Genomic DNA, 26,097 nt, shown 5'->3' with positions numbered 1-26,097 from the left:
GACAAAGCACATTTGCTCTTCAGGGTTTTATCTGGGAGGAGGTCAATCCCTCAGCCTAAGGATGGTGTACCTTCTAATTTCCACAAAGATGCCATGCACATTAGATGCTGCTTGGAGACAAGGAATGACAATATGACTCAATAAAACGTGGGTCCTCATTTGATGAGATTATTATCAACAGTATCCTAATTCAGTTTCAGTTGGCCTGGAAAGCATCTGCGAACGAGAACTTGAATTATGACCTGGCACACAGACCAAATTTACGGAAGACATGAAATTGGGAGGTAGAATTAATTACTCAGTTACATCAACGATATCCAACTTGCCCACAAGCTAAGAGACCTGACTTAGCACAATAGAACTTAATAGATTAGCGTATTAAGTGCTAAAAACACAAATTGTACTAAGTGTAGGTTGAGAATGTGTGTTTTGCAACACTTGTAAAAAAGACTTTACTTCTTGAGAGTTTTAGTAAATTGTAATACAGCAGTCAATAGCATAATATTACTGCCATAATAGCTCTCAGGATTTACTTGGAGACATACAGTAATTACAACAAAGCCATTAAACATCTTTTTTTTACTGTGTGTTATTTGGGTAAAACCCTGAATTCAATTCTTGGGATCAGATTTTCAGAGGGATGATGGCAAAGTAAACCACCTTCCAAGGGCTTTCAGAACGAATGAGAAAAAGCTGATGGAGTTGGTATGTACCCAGGCAAATTGAAGCATTTCCCTGTGGAATCAAGGCTAGTTGCATCCTGGAAGGTTCCAGAGGGCAACATTTCAGATCCTTGAGGCCTACTATATGGGGGACCCTTCAGAAGAGATAGATGTTATTCAGTAGTTGATTTCCAGGTCAAATAAAGGCAAAACTGGGGATAGAGAAGCAAATGCCAGTGGGTACTACTGCCTCCTTTGACGAGTTAACATACTGGTTGCACATTATGATCATCTGGGAAGAGTGTTTAAAATGCTGATACTTAAACTCTAGCCCTAGAGATTCTGATTTATTGGTCTGGTATGGGGCCTCTCTTAAAAAGTATTTTATCAAAGCTCCCCTGCTGATTTGATGTTCTAGGTTGAAGAACCACTGAGCTAGGTGACTACGTGTTGAGAGGTTAGATAAATCAAAACAGACGCTTTTTCTAAAGTCTCTTCCAAATTTGGTATAAATGGAAATGAACACTTGTGGGTTACACACTACAGCTAGGCACTTTCACCATGAATCATCTCTAATATTTGAATACATGTAAATCCTTTCTCACAGTGCCTGGCAGAAGTAACTCTCAAATATAAGCTATTTTTATTGCATCCTCTCTATGATTATTCTATGAAGGTATTATACCCAAGGAAACTAAGGCTTTGAAGTTAGTTTTCTAAGCCCCCTAGTAGAAAAATTGCAGAATAAAGATTTAAACCAGAATTAAAGGCTAGCTCTTAATTCTAGAGCCCCGTCTCCTCTCTTCCACAGGCCACCTCTAAAACATCTGGAAGTTTATTCAGATCAGTGGTTTACCTGAATAAACATTACAAAAATTTACCAAAACCACTTCCTCTTGACCTGTTTGTAAGGAACCTCTCTTCAAATGCAACTTCTGAGTAAGAGAAGCATAAAAGTAGACACCCACAAATTTTTCTAATGTGGCCTAATGGAAACTTCTCTGTAGGTCTGGAGAACCTCTGAGGACGGAGGAATGGATGGAGGTGGCCCTTTAGAACACAAAGCACTTTGAAGCAAATGGAAAGAAGCGCTACTCTCAGGTAAAACATCTTCAATTCCAAGGAATGGGTAAACATGTCACTCCTGTACTGTCTGGCTCTGATAGGTTAATTACATGGTAACACCGAGAGAGGCAACGTTAGCCCTGAGGTGATGGCCTGTTCCGGAGTCATGTCGGTGCAGTGGCTGCTTTTAAGAGAACTGAAGGAACTTATGCAAGGGAGTTGTAACTGCAGAGGTTGTGGAACTCAGATGGATGAGGGCTCTCCTTCTTTCCCCCCACCCTCCAACCCACCCAGGCCAGGAGATAAGATAAATGGAATTTCCTCTTGTGAGCTGCATACATTGAATGCTCTGTTACGGTCTCTTTACCCTTGATGATTAAAATCCATTCAGTTTGCAAGGTTCAGTGGTTTAGATTTAGTGGATGTTGTTAGTACAGTTAAAGCAAGAAGTGCTTCTAAATAGGTGACTTTCCGCCCTCTCTCTGAGAAGAAAATAAAACCAAATGCGAGAGAAAAGGAGGAGCAACTATTTTGGAGAAGGCGAGTAGAGAGTGGGCATCAGCCCCCCTAGTAGGGTTCTCCACGTTTTCCTTGATTTTTTTCCCCGGGCTGTCTGGAAGCATCAGCTCCTCCCCCTGGGCCTCCAAAAGTATCTTTCGGTTGGGATCGATTCCAGAGTCGAACCGAAACGTATGGGTCACTAGAAACTACTAGAGCAAGTTAGAGGCAAAGAGGCCTGGCAAGGCAGGGGTGCGTGGAGTCGGGGCCGACTGGAGCGGAAGGCCGAGGCAGATCGCGAGCCCCGAGTCCCGGGAGGGAAGGAGGGGGAAGCCGGGCGGGACCGGGCCGGGGTCCGGCAGGGGGAGGGGGTCCACGTTTCCCCCTCCCCATCCTCGCCTCCGCGGGCTCTGGTGACGTTGCGGTTTCCTCCTCCCTCCGGCTGAGCCTCGGCGCCCGCCGCGGCCCGCCCTCCTCCGGCTTCGCCCACACCCCACCCGCCCGCGTCTGCCCGGCTCGAAGGAGCGCCACCCGAGGCTGGAGCGGCGCATCCCGGGGCGCGGCGCCCACCGGCGGCGATGGCGCGGCGGGCGCGCTGAGGACTTGGCTCCGAGGGCGCCGGGCGCCCTGGAGGGAGGGGGGCCGAGAAGAGACGCTGGAGCCGGGGCCGAGGCTGGCGAGGCGACGCCCGAGAGGACCGAGCCGCGGCGGGGAGCGGGGAGCGGTGAGCGGAGGGGCGCGCGAGGGGACGGGCAGGGGCTTGCAGCGTTCGCCCGCGCAGCTGTGTCCCGCCGGCTGCGGCGGGCGGCGGGCGGCAGGGGAAGAGCCACGTCCCCAGCCGAGAGCCACGCGCGGTGGGCTGCGCGCCCGGGCCCGGCTCGGCCGGGTGCCTGGAGGGTGCGCGGGGCGTGTTGTGTGAGTCGTGGGCTTCCTCGGCGGCGGGGCAGCCTCGGGCCAGCCGTCCGTCCCTGCCCACCCCTGGGCGCCGGTGCCGAGCCCGGCCACCGTTAGGATCCTGGAGGTCGTTTTCGGGGCCGCGATTTCCCGGACGGCCCGCGGGGCTCTGACTTCCTTCTGCCCGATTGGGTGGCACAACGTCGCGCCCTCCTTTCCCTGTGTCTCCCCGCAGACTGGGTTGGTGGGGTCGCGTGTTCCGATCCCAGAGCTGCCGCCGGGATCCGGGGAAGCCCGTCCCTGCTTCCCCCTGACACTGGATTCCAGCGCCGCTAGGCTCCGCCGACACTCGGAGAAATTGTTGGTAAACCTCACTTCCAGGCAGCCCCTGGTGGTGGTGGGGTCGGGTGGGGGGACGCTGGACCCACGGGCTGGGAAGCTCTGTAAGCAATGCCACATGGGCTCAGGATCTGTCGCGGCTGGAATCCGAGCTAAGTTTGTGACCCGAGAACTTGCTCATTTTCATTGCTCATTTGATCGAGGCAGCAGCCTCTGCTTAGGCCGGCTGGCATGAAAGGTTGAAACCGAATCCGTTGCTTAAAAGCAGGGAGTGCACCTCATTTACCTGAAATTCCTTCGGTCAGGAAATGACACTTCTAGGGATCTTCGTGTAATAAAATTACTTAAAAAGTTTTTTTGTTGGTCATGGTTTAGAAAGTCGTGGTTTAGTTAATGTTACGTTAAATTTGAGAATGGACGTTCTCACTTAGAAATAATTTCAAAACATTTTTTTAGTATTCTTTAAAATTTAATCTTCTATTAAATACCTTTTCCTCAGTTTTTTGGATTTCTCAGTAAATGATAATCAGTGAAATGAAATATGATGTTTAATATTTTGTAGACTATTCAGACCGTAATACTAAAATCAGATCACAAAAATGTTTGTAGTGTATGGAAGAAATAAAATACGGGATTACCAATCGGAGTATTTGCCTATTGTGTGCTGCTATTTTCTTTTAAAGTCACCAGAAAAGCCCCCTTATGAAGTGTGTAGATAAAAATGTATTCTAGTTAAAATGGAGAAAGGATTGAGTTTATTACCTCCATCCTTTTAGTCACCCATCTGTGTAGGTTCAGCAAAAAGTACAAGACGGTGCTGGCCTGTAGGACCCATTTAGAAGTATATGAGAAACTGCCCTAGCTCTCCTGGAGCTGCCAGTGTAGGAAGGGAGAAAACCCAAGTTTGAGAGTTTGAGCTTGGAGAGCCTCATTTTTCATGAATTGGTGTATGTCAGATCAATTTCATTGATGTAGTTAATTAAATAAAAACAGTGACCTACAAAGTACATTTTTTACATTTTCCCAAAAATATTGATAGTACAGTCACCAAGTAAAAGAAATTATCGGAAAAAAAAAAAAAAGAAAATAAAAGGACATGGACAAAGAGAAATTTGCAACAGAACAAACACATAGACAGGCATTTGCCACTGAGGGGATTATTAGGACTTTCCCAGTCCTGCTGGGTAGACACTTGGAAGTCCCACCCTCTGAGGTTCGGGGCCTGGCTGTGGAAAAACACCCCCTAAGGAGTCACTGGGTTGGCCACATGAGGTTATCATAATGACTAACGTTTCTGTGTGCATCCACTTTTGTACTTATAAATTAGTCTACAGCTTATTTTATACAGGTTTCCAATGAGATTTGTTTTCTTTCCTGTTCAGTGATGCTTGAGAGGACCTGGTGGCTATCTGTGAGGTGAAGTCCTTAACTTCACAGGTGCTCCCAGCCTTCCCCAATGCTTTCAGCGTTATGATTTCAACACGTGATTGAAGAGGAATAAAGGAAGATTAAAATATTCAAATTTGGGTTTTAATATGTCAGTAATCTTTGTTTCCAAAAGGAGTAAAGAAATTAGTAATAAAAGGCTAACATCTTGTAGTTGCAACATAAATTGAATCGTACTTAACTGTTGGCATGTTTGAATCCTAAATACATATAGTAAATAGTCTTATCATTTGCACCACCCCAATAAAAAGGGTAATATTGTTATTATCCTGTGATATGTGTGTGGCAGGCCTTTGAGGAGATCTGAACCTGTGGTAGAGGTAACGTCAGCATCATAGTGGATATTATTCCATTTTCTGAGAGGGGCTGGCTCTTGACTGTTACGAAAGAGGGGAAAGGCACCTGACGGGATTCGATGACCAGCAGCCTTCTGAAAGAAGGTGACCATTCAGAGGACAGGACAGTTCTTATTACTAAAGCCTTACAGTTTTCACATCTTGGAATGACATTATCTTCTCTGATAGTGATCTGTAGAATAAAACTCTTTGGGGAAGAGGTCACCAAATTGCCAACAGATGTTTGGATGACATAATAAAATTCTCTAAACCTAGATTCAATGCCCAACATGGGATTTCTGAAAGTGTATAAACCTAGAGTAGCAAAAAGAGAGATGATCTTCCCATGAAATGCATATGGTGAATTAGTGGCAGAATGGGAAGTAGAGATTGAAGTTGAAGATTCCTGAGCACTGATCCATTTGGCCATAGCAATAATTAGAAAAGGTTAAATTTCAAAAAGTCTTACCAACTCCAGTGCCCAATTCTATTAGAGAATTCCCTTTTAAAAGTTAAACTTTGCGGCCCTGGCTGGTTGCCTCAGCGGTAGATTGTTGGCCCTGCATCTGGATGTCCCGGGTTCGATTGCTGGCCAGGGCACGGTACACAGGAGAAGTGCCCATCTGCTTCTGCACCCTTCCCCTTCTCCTTTCTCTCTTTCTCTCTTTCCCTCTCCTCCTCCCGCAGCCAAGGCTCCATTGGAGCAAAGTTGGCCCCGGGCGCTGCGGATGGCTCCATGGCCTCCACCTCAAGCGCTGGAATGGCTCCAGTTGCAACAAAGCAGTGACCCCAGATGGGCAGAGCATCGCCCCCTGGTGGGCCTGCGGGGTGGATCCCAGTTGGGCCCATGTGGGTGTCTGTGTCTCTGCCTCCCTGCTTATCACTTCAGAAAAACACACACACACAAAAAAACAAACAAACAAAAAAACTTTGCATTAAGTGGATACTATTTTAATTGAAATATTTTTTTCTTTTTAAAGAAAATCTTTTAATGTATGTTAGTAAATAAATGTAGTCCCAAGTTCTGACCCACCTAAATTTAGTGTCCACTAATGTTGGAGAAATGTTGCAGAAAAGAATCAAACTGGAAAGATAAATTCAAAGTATTGTGGGTAGGTTTAAAAAGGAGCCCTTAAAATTAATAAACTGTTCTTTACAAATTTATATATTTAGACAATTGAAGGAAAGGAAAAGTTTCCATAGGTCATATATGAATACTTGCATTTTAAAATTGCCTAGTTCTTTTTCATTTTTCAGATAATTCTAGTATTTTCGTAGTTCAGCCATGGAGCGTGATGTAAAACAGGTGTCTTCTCTTTTCAGAGGTGGGGAAATAGAAATACTGTGAAAATAAGTAATTTGTTTATCATCTTGCAAGTAATTAGTGGCCTATCTTAAATATGTGACTAACCTAAATTGCACTGTTTAATTCTGCTCTTCCCCTTTATGACTCCAAATTTATGTTATTGAAGACTCTTGCATTTTATTTTCCTACAGATCTAGTTTATTATCCCTTAAATTTATTTTTATTGCTTGATTTTAGAGGGGGAAGAGATAGAGAGAGAAACATCAATTTGTTATTCCACTTATTTATGCCTTCATTGATGGCTTTTTGTATTATCCCTTTTAATACTCGTCCGCTGCCTAGAACGCTCCTGGGCTCCTCAGGCTTCTCGAAACCAGCACTTACAGACCCCCTTCCCACAGCTCCCTCCTCTTCCACTCTGTATCTCTTCTCATGACACACAAGGATTCCATTGTGGGGCCTCTGCTATTTCTGCAGAGCCCTAGGGTCACCACTCAGCTCTCGTTGGCAGGCGTCGGGTCTTTGGGTGCTTTAGCAACTGTGTTGCTTTCCTCTGCTCATCTAGGCAAGCTCCAGCCTGTTGGGAGACTAGATTCCAGATCCTCCTTCAAATGCCTAGAAGAGTATAAACCCGCAGGAGGCAGAGTGTTCGGAGAGATGGTTAGAGATCATGAAGAAGAAAAGGGAATGCTTTTAATTTGGAAAGAGAAGATTGTTGAGGCCATGTGTTTTTTCTTGAATACAGTAGTTCAGTTCTTAATTCAGAATAACACTATGAGTTTTGATGTGCATAGATATTACCACTGGATTTTTATTTGTGTCAGCTTTCTTGGGATATTCTATGAATATGATTTTGGTAAGTGCTGTCATCAAATGTTAGTAAACAATTCCTGAAAGAACAGAATTTTGCCTTTAGTAATATTTAGAAGCTATAAACATATGATAATAAGCATGCCTTATTTTAGCATTGCATATTTGGGATGCATATTTGGGAGAGTTATAATTATTAGGTAAGTGGGGCCCTCTTTTTAAAAATATAACAAAAGACATAGATGCAGTTAAGTCTCAATTACACACATGTGACATATTCATGGTAGGTTATTTGTGTTCATCTGCTTTTCTTAGACTGGGTCAGAGTGAGTTTACAACTGAGTGTATGTGTCTGCATGGCAAAAAAAATTTTTTTGGTATTATTTATAAAATTAATAGTGCCTCTTTTCTCCCCATTTAATGTGAAAAATAGCTGGACAATCATAGCAAAATTCCCTGTGTGTGTTTAAATTAACATACAGGCTCTTTTACTAGAAATTGAATAGGTTCACAGTCAGTTAAAAAAGCTGCCATTTAAATATTTTCATTTGAAATATTCATTGCACACATTCCATAGAGTTGTAAATGTGTATTTGTCAATTAAATTAAGGCTTTTGTATTTTTCTCATGTGTAACAAACCTCGCTACTAAGCAACAGGCATTTAATACATGCAGATGTTATACCACAACAAAGTTCAATCAGCATTTCATAACTCTAAAAAGGGATTTGTAAAGGAAATCGGCTCACCAAGCTTGTGGGTCTATAATATTTTTATTGATGAAGTAGGCAGGCAATAGACTGACTTTACTGTTGGAGTCTAATGGTGATTGCAAGAAAAATGAGGATATTTGTTGGCAATTCCTGAAGTGGGAGGTCACAACATTAAGTTGCTTATATATATTTTGGTGTAAAATGTGATCTGCAGATGGTGTTGTGAATCTAGTAGTGATTATTTGTTTACAGAAATAACAGATTACAAATTGATAACTTTCATTTAGAGTAATCCCTTAGATTACAATATTAAAAGAGTTATTGCATTTCTAAAGCTAGCTTACCTCCAGAAGTTTGTGTCAGTGACAAGAAACTCAAGAATTGTATGATAAAAATCACTAAGTAGTTTAAACATGTTTCATGCCAAGGTGCACTCAACACCCGGACACGAGGAGTAGAGCAGTCGTGAAGACCGGGGTGGCCTGGCTGCAGGACAAGGTTGCTTACCTTCTTCACAGCTCTGACTGCAGACTTCTTGAAACTGTGCTAATTTTGTTGTTTGACTATATCTGAGGACGGATTGTAAGCAGTGGATTTCTAGGATTTCATAAATTCTGGTAAAGAACTTTTCTTGGGGCCTTTGTAGTTCAGTGATGTCATTCCGGGAGGCACGAAGGGGGCCAGGCTCACCCACCCCGTGGATAATCAGACATGGGCCAGCTGGGTTTTGGAATCACCTGCAGTGTTGACGCTACTCCCATGGGGGGGGGGCGGGGGGGGGGGGATATGGGCCTGGCAGGAAAGAAAAGCCCGAAAGGGGATGTTGAACAGCTGCTTTCCATCTTCCCTGAAGAAGGAGAGTAAGTCTACTTACAGCCAGCATCAAGAGGGATTTATGCTAAATACAGGGAAGTTTTTCTGAATATTTTAACCTTTAGAAGAGATTTTTGATGGAGGCCTTTGAGTTCTCTGTTTAGAAGGGTATAAGTGAGGTTGTTCTGAGGAGATGTTAGCATTTGTCTCCTGGGGTTCTAATTTTATGACTTCTGATCACCTGGATTTGGAAATCTTTGAAATTAAAAATTATTTAATTACAATTACATTTGAACAACACAGGTTTGAAAATGTACGGGTCTGCTTATATGCAGATTTTTTTTTGCAACTGTAAATATATTTTCCTTATGATTTTTAAATAAGATTTCCCCTCTAGCTTACTTTATTTTAAGACTATAGCATATAATACATATACAAAATATGTGTTAATCAACTATGTTAATGTTATCGGTATGGCTTTATGTCAACAGTTAGGCTGTTAGTAGTTAAGTTTTTGGAGTGTCAGAAGTTATATGCAGATTTTCGACTGTGTAGGGGTTTGGTGTCCATTGTTCCAGGGTCAACTGTATTGAGAATATAGAAGAAATGGTCAGTATTAGTGTCTAAAATACAAGTTGTCTTTATAGTTTCTACTTAAATTTTTATTAGTACAAAATATTGGCTACCTGGTTAAATATTGATCATATATAGGATATCTTTAACTTTCCGTTTAAAAAAAAAAGTACACATAACAGTAGCTGAAAACTCCTCTATGCTTAATCTGCTTTTACCTCAAACCACTTTTCTTCACATTTCTTTTTTATTCTCGAAAGCCTTAAAGCTATTGGTGTTCTATTTGGGCTTTCAGTAGTACTTTTTACGTATCTCTGCTCCATTTTTTGTAGTAGAACTAGACTGGCATAGGTGACCACACGAATGTTCGGGGCATCCACCAGTCATGTGGTCATACATGTTGCCGAGGTCAGAAAGAGTCTGCAAACTTCTCTCCTATACCTAACTTCTGGTTGCAGTATTTATGGTTAAAAATCATAGTGATATTTATAGAAACAATGTGAACTGTGTTTGATTTTTGTTTAGGACGGTTGAATTGCCAGTAGAACTGATTCTATGGTTTCAGGCCAGTGGTTCTATTTTTTTCTCAATATTAAAATAGGCAGTACTTAAGATGTAATTATCTTAAAACAGGGTTCACACAAGCAAAAGGTGTTTGAAAATGCACTCTCAGCCAATATTGGGTCAGGGGCCTTGGGGGATGCCAGAAGGTTAAGCCCAACAGAGTCAGTGTCTTTGGCAGGTAGAATTAAGTGCTTCGCCTTAGTTTTACAGCCCATAGTTGTAAAGCAATTTTGAAATGCTTTTTACAATTACCTTTTTCATCTGATTCTTGAGAGCACTGAAAGGCTGCAGTTATCTTAGGTAAGTGTCTTTTTGCTGGCCCCCTGATTGTGAGCTTGCTTGATTTCTTCTTTTCCTGTTCTTTCTTTATTGTACACCATCTACAGGTTAGACCCTGTGACTTCTCATGAGAACCCAGGATAACTGGAAAATAAAAATTGATCCGTTACTTTTGTGCAGTAGTTCAATTTATACTTTCCTAAACACTGGTGTAAAATTTTAAGATTCACCTCTTTTCTAAGAAAAACAACATTGTTCAGATTCTATTCATCCTGTTAACTATATGCTATGATAGGGTTCTAAGATTTCCAGCATTAAAATTTTTAGGCTTTTGTGACTTGCATAGAATTCTATATAAATTTCAAATGAACAAATGGTATTTGAGTATCTGCTGTGGGAACTTGGGAACTTTTAAAATTCAACTTCACCTCTCCTTGTTAAATTTCATCCTGCAAGTTTTAGGTTAAGTTGGACCACTTCCAGTATCTCTTTCTTGGGGAAGAAATGTGTGGCAATATTTATTCTACTAAATAGCCATAAAATGATAAATTTTGTGCTTCAAGAAGTTGAAATGAGCTAGCAGTATTAGTGTGGTTACATAACAGATCCTTCTTTGTGTGCTTACACCTTTTTTTTCTTGTTGGTGAAGCCACTGAAGTTTGGTTCAGTGATTGCAAGTTTTAGAAAAGATAAATCTGTGTTGCTCAGATATGAATGCTTTGATATATAACTTTTTCCAATGTACTTTTGAACCTGGAGAGTCAGATGAAAGCAGTAGAAATACTTCAGTGATAGAAATAGTGAAAGGATTTAGTCATTCAGCAAGTATTTGCCAGGTACTTCTGTGTTTGAGGGGATATGTGGATTGGGGGGGAGAGGGGAGGCATGCAAAGTAAATAGACATAGTTTCCAGCCTGGGGAGCTATAAAATTTGGTTGGAGAAATAACTGAGCGTGAGTCTTTGTGAGAACAGTTAAGTGCTGAACGGAGACAAAAAGCATGCAGTAGAATTGCAGGCAGGAAGAATATGTCAGGGTTACACGAGCAGAGAGTACTCAACTAGAAGCAGAGAATGAACTGGGTCTCAGGATTTCATGCCAAAAAGGGAGGGGAACAACATCGCAAGGAGAGCAGATTCACAGGAAGAGGAATGAGCAGCAAAATGGAGTAGCTGCCAGGTCAGGGAGAACTGCTGAGAAAAAGCATGGAAATTCACCTGTTTCTTTTGATAACATACATTCTCTTTCCTTTCTTCCTTCTCTTCCTCGTATATTCTTTCATCGTTTTCAATAAATATTTTTTGAAGGCTTGTATTGCATGTAATCAGTAGTGCTTGACAGTAGAGGAAAGACAAGACTAAGACTCCTGCCCCCCGGGCAGCTTCTGCCTGAGTTGGTGGGCTCTACCTCAAATCCCTTTTGGGTCCAGAAAGGACTGAAACAATAAATGTGAGGAGGAAGAGAACATGGACTTTCAAATAAGTTGGTCTGCCTGTAACTAGAATTAAATGCATAAGTTAGTAGAGACAGTGAAAGCTCTAATTATTCTTACTGATCCCCTTTTAAAGCCCAGTTTGGATACGCATTCTCAGTGCATCCTTTCCTCTCTAGCCCAGCCAGAAGTGTTAACGTCCATAAATTTCAATAATATCTTGTCATTCTCATGCAAACTTACTGTCTTTTATTTTAGTGGTTTGTGCACATGTATTATTTCTTCTGTTATCTTGTAAGATGATATAAACACCTTCTTGGCTGGTCTCATCCCTGATTTCCCCCCAAATATTGAGTAACACATATATGGAGCAACAGGGGGAGACCACTATTGGATGGAGTTGCCAGGGAAGGCCATATAAAGAATGCTGTGTTCTTTGAGAAAGGTATGGGGTTGGGTGTGGAGCAGTTAGGGGGAACCCAGTGAAAGAGAGTAACAAGGGGAATAAAGGAAGGACAGAAATGTGAGTGGTGATCAAGCAAGGATAAGCAGCTGAGGGTGAAGAGAGAGTCTGTGTAGAGAAGAAATGAGGGATAATGTTGAAAAGGTAGGCCAGAACTAGATTGTGGAAACTCTTGGCGGAGAAAGTTGTCCATTTTGCAGTGGAAAATACAGGCTCTTGAGTAGGAAAGTGATATGATGATGGTGATTTATTTACTTTGTGAGGAACTCTATGGTTTACAAAGATCATTATTTATTTCATGGGTAGCATTGGCACACTGCCTAGGTTTATATCTTGGCTCCTTCACTGGCTGTGTGAGCTTGGGTAACTCTGTCTGTCTATGCCTCAGTTTCCTCAGCTGAGAAAAAGATGATATTAGTATCTATGTTGTGGGGCTATGGGGAAGATTAAATGAGTTAAACTACTTAGCACAGTTCCTGGTATTTGGTAAACATTATATATATTTGTTGTTTAGAACAGCCTTTGGTGTAGATATAATAAGAATTATAATCCCTGCTTTGGAAATGAGGCAATTGTAGAGCTAGGACTCTGTATAGTTTGCCAGGGCTGTTATAACAAAATGTCTCAAACTAGGTTTCCTAAACAACAGAAATTTATTGTCTCACAGTTCTGTAGGCTAGAAGTCTGAAATCAAGTTGTCAGCAGGGTTGGTTCCTTCTAAGGCCATGAAAAAATATCTTTCCCAAGCCTCTTTTAGTTTCTGGTGGTTTCTATCTCTGGTATTCTTGGATTTGTAGATGCTTCACGCTGATCTCTGCTTTCATCTTCACATGACATTCTTCCTGTGTGTGTGTGTGTGTGTGTGTGTGTCTTCAAATTTCCCCTTTTTATAAAGACACCAATCATAATGGCTTAGGAACCCATCCTTCTCTAAATGACTTTTACTTCACTGACTGTATCTACAATCACCCTGTTTCCAAATGTCATTTTATGAGGTTTTAGGAATTAGGGCTCCAACATGTGAATTTTTGCAGGACATAATTCAACCCATAACAGACTCAAAGTCAGATCTTTTGAGCACACCACAGTGTGACTGTGATATGCGAAAAGGATGGTAGAAAAGAGAAGGAATCTATAAGTTTATATAGAAACAGTTAATGAGCTGTCCTTGGCTCTTCTGTCTCCAGTCTCCTCTTTGCCTGGACCTGAGCCCTTCCCTGAATAGCCACAGCAATGGACGGGTCACAGCAGGCCCTGGGATGTTTGTATGCTCCCTGTCTCCCAAAAGGATCTTTTGCCTTTCTTATTTTTAGCGGGTACCCTGTGACTTTTGTCTGTTTGGTATTGGAGATAAAGATATTAACATTAGTTCAGGGACATTATACTTGCACTGGTAAATTTCAGTCTTTTCTAAATTTGGATGAAATATATCACTTTCCCAAAGTCACAGGGGATGAAGGAAGAATTGAATGCTTTTGGAAAGAGGGAAACATCTAAAGTATCAACGGGAAGGATTTTACTGAGGAGGCAATTTGAGATGATGAGTAAGTGCATTACTCAGTATTCTTTCGGAATCAGGGATGAGGGCCACCCAAAACGTGCTTATATCATCTCTGAAGATGACAGAAGAAATGGTCTAGTTACACAGACCACTAAAATAAAAGGAAGTTTGCACGAGAATGACGAAATACTACTGAAATGCTGGGACGTTGACAGTTCTGGCTGGGATAGAGAGTATGCATCTGTGAGGTAAAATAGGAGTTGATGCCTCTCAAGTATATATTAGGGATTGAGGTGGAATGGGCAGACATGATCGAGGTTTCTGAATTACCGTGGAAGTTATATAAATGTCCCCAAACAATATTTGTGAAGATTTTAAAAAGTACAAAGACAAGTGGTGATTTTTAAGTGTTGAAAGTGCCAGGAGTCACTCCTTTAATTTCTAAGAGAACTTAGATGGCCCCAGGAAATGAAGAGACTGGTTCCGTCTTGCTGGTGGCCTGGGGAGAATAAAATTTGGTCTCTATGGGAGAGCACAATAGAGGGTAAGATGTCATGGAAAGAGTCAACATGACTTCATAAAATCTTTAATCTGGAAGGATCTTCAGTGGCCTCTAATTCCCTCCCTTGCCCCATTTAACTCAGGAATCACCTGACACATGACTATCTGGTCTCTGCATTCATTTAGGAAAAGACATGAGAAGAAAGTTTTAAAAATTTAAACTTAGTATAAAAGCAGTTTTCTCAAGCGTAGATGAAGAGAATTTCATCAGGTTGGACCAAAAGAAGTAGCTAGATGGAATCTGCCCGTCGGCAGAGATGGGGTGAAATGGTTGGATGGATATGGGAGAGATTATGTCTAGATTAGGAGATGCAGTGAATGGAACTAACCCTCCCAGAGTAGGATGCTAAAGACAGTGAAACATAGACTAGGGAAAGGTTCTAGACCCCAAGTTAAACATTTGCAACTTTGAGCATGCTCACAGGCACAAACATTAAATATCTGGCTATGTTTCAGGCTCTGAGTTGGAGTGTTTGTGGCAGGTGCATGCTTTTTGTCTTGTGGATCTGTGGTTCAGAGAGTATGCTTTCGTTCTGCACGGTGTGTATAGTCTCCAGCATTTTAGTAAAGCTTTTCTTTTCCTCAGAAGTTGTTTCCTGACTAGTAATACTTTACAAACTATAAAAACTCAGCATAATAAAGTTTTTAGCATAAAATAATAGGCTGTTCCTCTTTTTTTTTTTTAATTTTTCTTTATTTTCCTTCTTCTTCTTAAGGCAGGCTCTTTAATATTTCTTGTCATACTGGTTTGGTGGTAACAAACTCCTTTAGCTTTTTCTTGTCTGGGAAGCTCTTTATTTCCCCTTCAATTTTAAATGATAGCCTTGCTTGATAAAATAGTCCTGGTTGTAAGTCCTTGCTTTTCATCACTTTGAATATTTCATGCCAATTCCTTCTGACCTGAAATGTTTTTGTTGAGAAATCAGCTGACAGTCTTTGGGAGCTCCCTTGTGGGTAACTGTTTTTCTCTTGCTACTTTTAAGGTTCTCTTTTTGTCTTTAACCTTGTGTTTTAATTATGATGTGACTTGGTGTGGGCCTCTTTGAGTCCATCTTGCTTGGGACCCTCAGTGCTTCCTGGACTTATGCGCCTTTTCCCTTCACGAGGCTAGGGAAGTTTTCAGTCATTATTTCTTTAAATAGGTTTCCTCTCACTTGCCCTCTCACTTCTCCTTCTGGTACCCCTAAGATTTGGATGTTGTTACACTTCATGTTGTCCCAAAGGTCCTTTAAGCTCTCCTCATTCTTTTTTTTATAAAATTTTATATAGAAAATTAAATTTAACAGGGTAACATTGATCAATAAGAGTACATAGGTTTCAAGTAAACATTTCTATAGTATTTGAACTGTTAATTATATATATTGTGTACCTATCACCCAAAGTCAAGTGATTTTCCATCACTGTGTATTTGTCCCTCTTTAGTCTTTTCTCTCCACCCCATAACCCCTTTCCTCTGGTAACCACTTCATTTTTTATCTATGTCCATGAGTCTTGGTTTTATATCCCACCTATGTGTGAAATCGTATAGTTCTTAGCTTTTTCTGATTTACTTATTTCACTCAGTATAATGTCATCAAGGCCCATCTATGTTGTCATAAATGGCAATATGTCATCATTTCTTATGGCTGAGTAGTATTCTATAGTATACATGTACCACATCTTTTTTTTTTTAATATTAAACTAAGTGTTCTGAACAACAGTGGGTTAGAATCTTTTTTCTATTTTATTTATTTATTTTTAGAGGGAGGAGAGGGGCGAGAGAGAGAGAGAAAGGGGGAGCAGGAAGCATCAACTCCCATATGTGCCTTGACCAGGCAAGCCCAGGGTTTCGAACCAGCCACATCGTCTTAATTCTTTTTTCTTTAGATGATGATGGAGGGAGACTTAACTTGGGGTCGTGAACACACAATGCAGTGTACAGATGATGTATTATATAATTGTACACCTGTATAATTTTATTAACCAGTGTCACCCCAGTAAATTCAATAAAATATAATTTAAAAATAGGAATGGTATAGGTATAAAACAAATCATAATTTATTAAAGTATCCTTATTCTTTTGAATTTTCTAGATAAAAGAAATGTTAGTAGTACAGAAAGATTATATTTTTAATTTATAAATAATGGCACCCCCAAAATCCCTTATACCAAGCCAGTAAATAATAATAACAAACCTTGGAAATATAATTAAAAGTGGGGACATGAAGTGAATCACTTTAAATTTCAGAACAGAACAACCTCAGTAAAAATGTTAATGCCAAAACACACCCACTGGAGAGGGAGGCCTGGGGAGCCTGGGCTGAGGAGATGGGAAGAGTTATGGGATATCTAATCCCATGCAGAATAGGCCGAAAGTTTTCTTGTGGCATTTAAACAAAGACCTGGAAAAAAACCATGAAAACCATCCATAGAATGTAGGGAAACAACAAAGAACACTCAGAGAGTGGATTGTGATCAAAGTGGGCCATGCACATTAACAAGGACATGCCAGTGGCATCCTGGAGGGGACATATGAGAACTATGCCTAAGGGGGAGTAGGGAAGGTGCTGGGTGTGGTGGCAGCTTTTAATAAACTCATAATCATCTCTGTGTGACCTTGAAGGGTTCAAGCACTGTAGTACATTGTACTTTCAAGTGGTTTGCCTTGGTATGCGAAGATTGTTATTGTTTCTATTTATGTAGTTATATTTATACAGCTATTTAATTATATGTACAGTTATCTCTGAGTTTTTAAAGGTTTAGATCTTGATACATCAATTAATCTACTTACTAAAGAGTCTGAGTGTTATTAAGTGTTAAGGAGAACTCTTCTAGGTATTGGGATATAGCAGAAAGCTAAATGCCCTCATAGAGCTTACATTCTAGGTGGGGGAGCCAGGCACATAAAAATAAGTAAATTATATAATAAATTAGAAAGTTGTAAGTTCTCTGAAGTAAAGATAAAAACCAAGGAGGGAATTAGGGAGTGGTTGGTGGTGGTTGTGCATGGTATGGGTGTAATTTAAATATGGTGATTACGGCCAGCGTCACTGAGAAAGTGTCATTTGACCACATACTTAAAGGGGGTAAGGAGCATGCCATGTGATGTCTGGGGAGACATGCACACAGGTACTGAATGGGAGGACTCCTCATGCGTCCAGGAATAACAAGGAGGTCACATGGTGAGAACGGGGAGGAGTCGGCGGAGTGTGGTAGGATGCAGAGGCAGAGAGGTAACAGGGCCAGACCATGTAGAACCTTGAGAGCTGTTGTCAGCACTTTGGTTCTTATTCTGAGTGAGATAGAAAGCTATTGGAGAGTATTTATTTATATATTTATTTAAAGTGAGAGCAGGGGAGATAGTAAGACAGACTTCCACATGCTTCCCAACCAGGGTCCGCCTGGCAACCCCCATCTGGGGCTGATGCCCAAATCAACCAAGCTATCCTCAGTGCTTGAGGCTGACACTCAGACAAACAGAGCTCTCCTCAGCACCTGAAGCCAGTGCTCAAACCAATGGAGCCACTGTCTGTGGGAGGGGAAGAGAGAGATCAGGATATGAGAGAGAGGAGGAAAAAAACAGATGGTCGCTTCTCTTGTGTGCCCTGACCAGGAATTGAACACAGAACATCCATACACTGGACCTACGCTCTATCCACTGAGCCAGCCGTCCAGGGCCAGCCATTGGAGGGTTTTAAACAAAGCAGTGACATAATCTGAATTATGATTGAACAGGATGGCGCTGATCCCGATGTTGAGCATGACCAGTGGCAGGTAAGGGAGAGAGGCTAGTTTGGAGGCTCTTGCAGTAAGTCAGGAAGACACATGTAGCTTAGGGCCATTATGGAGGTGGCAAAAGTGGCTGAATTCTGGTTGTATTTAGAGAATGGAGTCAACAAAATTTGCTGATGGTTTGAATATGAAGACAGAGGGGGAAGGGAAGGAGGAGGAGTTTGAGTTTGCATTGCTGGCAGGATGGGTTGCCAGTAAGTGAAGTGGGGAAGTCTGAGAACGCAGCGTGTCTATCTTTGGGTTAATTATGTCTGTGTATCATTGTTCTGCAAACCAAATCTGTGGTAGTCAGAGGTTTTTTTTTTTTGTTTTTTTTTTGGTAGTCAGAGTTTTGACTATGATTCATAAGAGGACATTTGGAAATTACTCAGGGATTTTGATGCTAAGAATTATGATCTGTGAGACAAAAAATTACAAAAAAGTATATACAAAAATGTTTGAGTATGTGAAAAGCAGCAAAAATAAATAAATTTATCTTTGGTGAGTATTTGAAAATTGAAAAATAGAAGAATGCCTGAACATAAGTAAGGAGTGAAGGGCCTCATGTAAAATGTTAACAGCATTCACTCAGTGCTTATCCAGTAAGTAATATTTATATTCCAAATCAAATGAACTAGAAATATAGGTTTAATGCCAGAAAATTACATTCCCATGAAATTCTTTTAAGCCTTTTGCCTAACATCTGTATGTTCCAGTTTTAGACAATATCTAAAGCTAAAAGCTCTTAAGCAATTTGTAAGTTCCGTATATTTGCTGTTCTTTGCTCTAATAGTAACACCCTTGGTGAGAATCTTTTTTCTGGGTATAAGTCAGAAAGCAACAACAAAAGTTGAGTGAAGTGAAGGATTTGGTGCAAAGTATCATAACATTTTCTATTGTAATGGGGCAGTGTTGTGGCGAGACTCGCATAATTCTAACCGGAATTTAGATGATTGGGCCAAAAATGAAGGTTGGGGTCCCCAATACCACCTCTGGGATCAGTGAGTCATTAGAAGGACTCACAAAAAGTTGTTATAATTAGGGTTTAAACAGACAAGGGATACAGATGAAGCCAGCAGAGGGAAGAGTGCCGGGGTGAAGTCCGGGAGAAGCCAAGCACAGGCTCCAGGTGTCCGCTCCCTGGGAGTCACACTCTCAGTGACAGAGCAGAGTGTGGCCAGCCAGGGTGGCTCACTCCAGTCTTGCTGTCCAGGGCTTTTATTGGGGTTCAGTCATGTAGACACGCAGCGCCTGCATGACTGCCTTCAGCTATCCAGACTCTCACCACCAGCGCAAAGATAGCAGTTTATCACAAACCACATTTATTATAAACTGTCTGATCAAACTGGTACCACATGGCTCAAGGCCTTAGGCATAAAAAATACTTTTATCAGATGAAATATTACAAGGGCTCCAAGCTCATCTCCCCTGAGCTAGACAAGGGCCAGTACTGAAGATGGGCCTTTCTTAGAAATGTGTAGTGTTTGAGCAATAGGCCTGCTGAGTTAACCCTTCTCTACTTAGCGTGGTAGGGCCTTCAACATGGTATTGGTGCTTCTTAGAGTCATTATCGTTATAGGTTATCGTTATAGGACCTGATCCTGGAGGAGATGCTACCAGGACATACCCAGAATATACACAGTTTTAGTTAAATTCCTAAAAGAGTGAACCAGAGTAGATGACAGACTAGAGGTTTAATATGTTTTCTGGTAACTTCACCCAAAAATTTATACTTGATGTCATGAAGTTTGCAGATACTGGGCTAGAAACAGAAGTTTGCAGATACTGAGCTAGAAGAACAGAGAAATATGTGATATTGGAATCAGGAAAGACATGGAGTAGAGGAAAGGTAGCCTGAAAAGTGATGTTAAGGCAAAGGAATTGGCTTATGTGACTTTGGAGGCTGAGAAGTCCTGGTGTAGGTTGCGATCCAAAGGTAGGAGAAGACCGCTGTCCTGACTCAGGGAAGGAGGGCGGGGGGCAGGCAGGGTGGGGCGGGGTGGGAGAGAGAGAATGTCTTTTTTGTGTAAGCACATATATATTGCAAATATTATATATATAAGCATATATATTATATATAAGCATTTATATTATATAACATATATATATATATATATACACGTCAGTATGGTATATCAGTAAGCTCTATCTGTCTATATAAATTTGGTTGATGAAGAAATAGTATTGGATTTGAAGATTTCTTTTCTCCTCAGGAGTGTTCAGTTACATGGAATATGGACCTTGAAAATTATAAATGTGCAGTTGAGCAGGAAGAAGAAGGAGAAACCTCTTGGCATCGAATACTTTATATTTGTCAAAATATTTGGTATTTTTAGTCTCTGGAGAGCCTGCAAGGTTATGAATACACAATACACTGTACCCGTTTTTAAGAGCACTTCCTCCCGCTGTCACGGCACACTTCCGTTGGGTTGGAACGACCTTGGTGTTCTCCTTGAGAAGGTGATGATGCCTCCGCAGCTTTTATTGAACACTGTAAATCCTAGGCACCCTTTTAAGGGTACCAGCTAAGTTAAGATCACAGAAACCCTGTAAGGAAGGCATTACTATTTCATCCGCTTCACAAAGGAGAAAATGGGGACATCACTAAGGTTCTGGTGGTGCTGGGATTCAAACCCTGGAAGTATGGCTCCAGCCTGTGCCCTCAACCACTAATCATGCTCTGAGGAGAATGATGGTTCAGTGGTGTTTTGGGAGGAATACTTAACAGAAAGTGGTAACTCTTTTATAGGAATTATCTCATTTAATCTCCCTCCCAACCAGTGTATGAGACAAATACCATTTTTTATCTTCACTTGAAGTGAGGGTCTAGGTTGAGATGGTTAGCTTGTCTGAAATCCTGAAGTGGTAAAAAACAAAACCACTGTGACCCCTGTTGGTCCTCTTCACCACCTCTCCGGGCTGCCGTTGTGCTGTATAGCAGAAAGAAAAATTTTACTCTAGTTTGCATTTCATGGTTTAGTTTAACTGTTATTTGAAACTCTAGGATGTGATATTTAGCTATTGGCTTCATTATCTCTATTCTACTTCTTTCCTGTGCTTTATTTTTTAGCCAGTAGTGCCAGAAAAGAGTGTTTGCATGCTTAAAGCCATGGCTGAGAAAGCTGTAGGTGATTTCTCAGACCCTTCCAGAAAGTCTTTGGTTACTTACTGTTTAGAAAAATTTTGAAAACAAAGATTGCTAATTTTCTTTTGGGGCCAGGCACAGTAAGTTAAATAAATTGCTTTGGACTAAGGGAGAAATTCCTATTTAACTTTAATGTCAGAAAGATAAACAATGCATTACAAATAATGCAGGTCAAAGAAACCTCTCAGAAACACCAGTTTCTTAGATTTTTTTTATCCAAAGTGATTTAGAGCAGAGCATAGTTTATCTTGTTTACTTTGTATCCTCATGCCTAGCACAGTTCCTGGATTTAATAGCTGCTTAAGACATAGATTTACAAGAAATTCTTATCTCCAACATAGATAAGGAATTGATATTCCAATTCTGAAAAGCAGTGCATCGGAAAACTTATCACATATGCCCAAAGTACTACTTTTTAAAAGATTCAGAACACTATACCAAAAAGAAATGCACTTAGTTATACTCAACATTAGATTATTCTGAAAATATCAGAATAAAAATTCTGAAAATAGGACATTGTATTCCAACACTGTCATTAAGAAAATCAATTAAAGGTGTAATAAAAGAAATACCAGTCAGATGTCCAGTTGTTATACTGCTAGATAAACTAGAATTTACTTATAGCTTAACCACTTCATGTTCTCTTTCAGCCTTTTTAAAGCAAAATTAAGTACTCTAGTAGTTGTATCAGTGACTTGACAGACCCCACCACCTCTATCCTGCTCTCTCTTTGCCTCCCTGAAAATTATACAAATTTAATTTCCTTTCTACATTTTATAAGCTAGCCACTCTCAAAAGCTGGATCTTAATGGTTCTTAGTTTTGTAATAATGTGCATCAGGCAGAAATTCTATTACTAAATTAATGCCTTAAGTTTGATAGCTGCTAAATTGTTCATTCAAGTATTCTCTGATGAATGGGAGATGAAACCTTCAGACCTGACAGCAGAAAATATATATGGCCATGTTAAACATGATTTAGATAAATCATTCTTCTCATAAAGGGAGGTTATACAACTATCATTGTTGATGTAGGAAAGAATTGAGCTTCAGATATATTATGAGAAAATGTAGTATCTTCATAAAAACTTTCCTGGGGACAATGTGGAAATATTCTTTGACTGCACAGAGCTGCACTCAACTTCCAAACCGAACCTAAAGTTTCTCCAGTGTTGAGTGTGGAGCTGGTGAACACCATTATTATACACAGTGTGGTTTTGCTGTGTGGGTTCAGGGTTGTAATTACTCCCTCAGTAGTGTGTGTAAATTCTTGGGGGTTCCATATGGTATAATTTTATATTGTGGATTTTTGTTTGGAAATGACTTTTCAGGGAGATATATTTCATTTCACCCTTAAATAAGGAAACAATAAGCCTTCAGTAAAAGGAACTTTCATTTTGATTAAGAGCTGTTGGTTTTTAAAATTTTTCTTTTTTGGCTGAGTCTGCAAACTTTACACATCAGGGAGTATAATTTTAAGGAAGGATTGTATAGTACCCAAACCATATGTTTTCTTAGGATTTGATGTGTTTAAGAAAAATGTTAGACTTATTTCACTACAAAAATTTACCAAGAACACATAAGGTTTACTTTGCTATTAAGAAAAATTATTTTTCAAAAAATTATTCAGGGTATACATTCAATAAAACTGAAATAGAAAACGAAGGAGAAGTTTTAAAATGTATACATTCCGTTAGTTAAAATACGTGGAAACAATGAGGGTAGTATGTGTGAGACCATGGCAAGATGTTTGTCAAATCTTGGAAATAGGGCTTCTCTGAGAGTTAAATCCTAAAATAGGTCAGAGAAGGAAATGTGCGGCTCTGTTAGGATATACTTGTGCTCTCGGGCCGTCAGAGTCTACCTACAACCAGCTCTGGAGACCTAGAGTTTCAATGGAAGCATGTACAAGGAAGAGTCATAGACTCCTGCGGTGGCTACACATTTTCCAGGGGAGAAAGTATGACGTCAGGGGCATTCAGTTGTCTCATTTGCTGGATTGATTCAGGCCTTTACGGATATGGCCGTATCCAGACTTAGAGTGGGAAGTATTTGAACGTCCTGATCATGTTAACTAACTGCTGGGCCTATTCATTGGGTCTGGCAAACTGGAGCAGCGACACTTGGGCGCGGTTGGTGGGAGTGGCGGCAGTAGCTATGGGGGGATGCACATTGTAATCCTCTTTCTTAAATGTCACTACAATTCAATTAAAAATTTTCTTGTTTTTAATGATATCCCAGATGTGGACAATACAGCCTCCTCAGTGCAGTTATGGCGGTGATCTTGACTGGCCCTTCCCACTGCCTTTGTTCTGACTCCTCGTTCACTAGGTAATTACCTAATAATTTTACTTCCTGTGTAGTGTTCTGAAAAAGTCAGAAATATTTCCCAATCTGCTTGATCATTGTATTTCTTATAAATGAATGCAGACATTCTGGTTTTATTTATGCTGGGGGAGGAGAGTTTTAGCTTTCTTAACACTGGAGCACACCTCCTGGGCTGACCAGACTGACGGCATTGACTGAGCCAGGACCAGACCCTGGACGGAGGTTAGTACATCAATTCTGACAACAGCAGCAGATATCCCTGGGTGCTCATGTACCCTTCCCATAATATAAATTTGTCACTAAAAAACAGCTCCCCAGCCAGAGATTGTCGAATCTCCCAGCCCCTATTACAGGGGTCCCCAAACTACGGCCCGGCCCGCGGCCACATGCGGCCCCCTGAGGCCATTTATCCGGCCCCCGCTGCACTTCCGGAAGGGGCACCTCTTTCATTGGTGGTCAGTGAGAGGAGCATAGTTCCCATTGAAATACTGGTCAGTTGATTTAAATTTACTTGTTCTTTATTTTAAATATTGTATTTGTTCCCGTTTTGTTTTTTTACTTTAAAATAAGATATGTGCAGTGTGCATAGGGATTTGTTCATAGTTGTTTTTTTTATAGTCCAGCCCTCCAACGGTCTGAGGGACAGTGAACTGGCCCCCTGTGTAAAAAGTTTGGGGACCCCTGCCCTATTATATCATTTGGCTTTTCTTTTGAAAGAATCCAGTAAAAAGCAGTCATCTTTTGTATACTAAGAATTACTGGCCTTGGGAAGCAGTCAAGCTCAGATAATAGTTTATTTTGTTGTTGTTCTTTTCTTTGGGGGCAAATCCCCCAACAAATCCTTGAAAAATGTTAAGGTTCATATCATATGCTTTCCTTCCTAGTGAGTGTGTTAAGCTTACTGTGAATGATGTATGGATGAGTCAAGAGCATGTGTTCGGGTTTCAGCTGTCTCTTACAAGTGCTACGACCTTGCCTTAGTCAGTTAACATCTCTGGTTCTTAATCTCTTGCTTATAATATTCATCTTCTTTCAAATAAAATACTTTATGTATAGGTTAATATAATCTTACATGTCTAAAATTTCTTCCCTTTCATTAAAAATTACAAATATATGCCTGACCAGGGAGTGGCACAATGGAGAGAGCATTGGCCTGGGATGCTGAGGACCCAGGTTCGAAACCCCAAGGTTGCTGGCTAGAGAATGGGCTTACCTGGCTTGAACGCAGGCTCACCAGTGTGAGTGCGAGGTCACTGGCATGAGTGTGGGGTCATAGACATGATTCCATCATTGCTGGCTTGAGCCCAAAGGTCGCTGGCTTGAGCAAGGGATCGCTGACTCAGCTGGAGCCCCTGGGTCATGGCACATATGAGAAAGCAATCAGTGAACAACTAAGGTGCCACAGCGAAGAATTGATGCTTCTCATCTTTCTCTCCCTTCCTGTCTATCTGTCTCTGTCTGTCTGTCTCTCTCTAAAAAAAAATAAATTTTAAAATTACCATATTTATTGAGCGCTAACTTCGTATCAGATTCTATGAATAAGTGCATTACGTAGTATTTACTCTCCCCAGGAGCTTGGGACCATTTTATGAATGAGAGAACAGAGGCTTTGAGGCCAGAAGTCAGTTGATCAAAACTAGTAGACAGCATAGCTAGGATTATTAGGCTTGTGTCTGCCCAGCTTGCCATACATAGTGTTAATCATCACACCGTGCTCCTTAGAGTGGCACCTATTACAGAAGCTTTCAATCCATCTTAACTTGGGATATGTTTTAGTTTCTACAGGGTGATTTATCTCTTCTATTCTTATATATCTGATTATTTTTTAAAAGTTTAAATTATGTGTTAGTACTGTGTGTATTTCCTAAGGCCAGAGGACTTGAGAGAACTTCTGTACTACCACGAGTTGTATTTCTAAGCCATTCCAGGCACTTGGAAGCCCAGTTCATTTTGGAAACTTGATGTGCTAATCTGGTTTTCAGTTCCCTTCATTTTCAGACTCTTTCTGTGCTTTCCTTTTGTAAGAATGGTGGAAATGTTGAAAATGTTAAAAATTCGGTTACAGGGAAGAACTTTGGCTTACTTAGTATTTAAGAAAATTTGGAGTCTAGCTCTGCTTCTGAAGTCTACTCTTAAGATATTGTTAGAGTAGCAGCATACAGTAACTATTAATACTGTTTTTGCCACATTAACTTACTGTAAGTACAGGATCAAAAATGTGAAGAACATTTCACACGAAATTTTTCTGTGTGTCAGAAATCACAATAGCTGCAGCAGACAGTTGGAACCAGAACCAAAACAAAATAATTTTAGGCTTGTTGTTGTGTGAGGACCTGCTTAAGATAATTAGAATTTGGACATCTTATTAAATACTTTTTGTATCCTTTGGCTTGGCCTAAGCAAAATGCCAAGCTATTTTGGCAGAGAGATGATCAGATTGCTATCTGAATTATCTTGTAGTGACAGGTTAATTTTTAAAAAACTTTATTAATTAGGTCTAAATTGGGGGATGTTTTACTCTCTGAGAGCTCTGTGGAATGAGACAAAGGAATAGGAAAGAAAACTGGATTAGGAAAGCTAGTGTAGGCCTGACTTGTGCTGGTGCAGTGGATAGAGTGGTGACC

At 40.7% G+C, this 26,097-nt stretch overlaps 1 protein-coding gene across 4 annotated transcripts in view; it reads left to right on the top strand.

The window, feature by feature from the left end:
* The first annotated feature begins 1,670 nt into the window (after positions 1–1,670).
* Positions 1,671–26,097, top strand: part of DSE (dermatan sulfate epimerase) — a 68,772-nt gene continuing 44,345 nt past the window's right edge. Inside the window, exons 1-2 of one of the 4 annotated variants that reach the window (XM_066373398.1) lie at positions 1,744–1,763; positions 23,387–23,476. The gene's annotated coding sequence lies outside the window, so the exon portion shown is untranslated. Of the gene's footprint in view, positions 1,764–2,691; positions 2,950–23,386; positions 23,477–26,097 lie in introns of those variants that run through there. The other 3 variants (XM_066373396.1, XM_066373399.1, XM_066373400.1) reach the window with 3 other exon arrangements.

This window comes from Saccopteryx leptura, chromosome 3 (genome assembly GCF_036850995.1).
Source record: "Saccopteryx leptura isolate mSacLep1 chromosome 3, mSacLep1_pri_phased_curated, whole genome shotgun sequence".
NCBI classification, from domain to species: Eukaryota; Metazoa; Chordata; class Mammalia; order Chiroptera; family Emballonuridae; genus Saccopteryx; species Saccopteryx leptura.
This window is presented reverse-complemented; position numbering and strand designations above follow the sequence as displayed.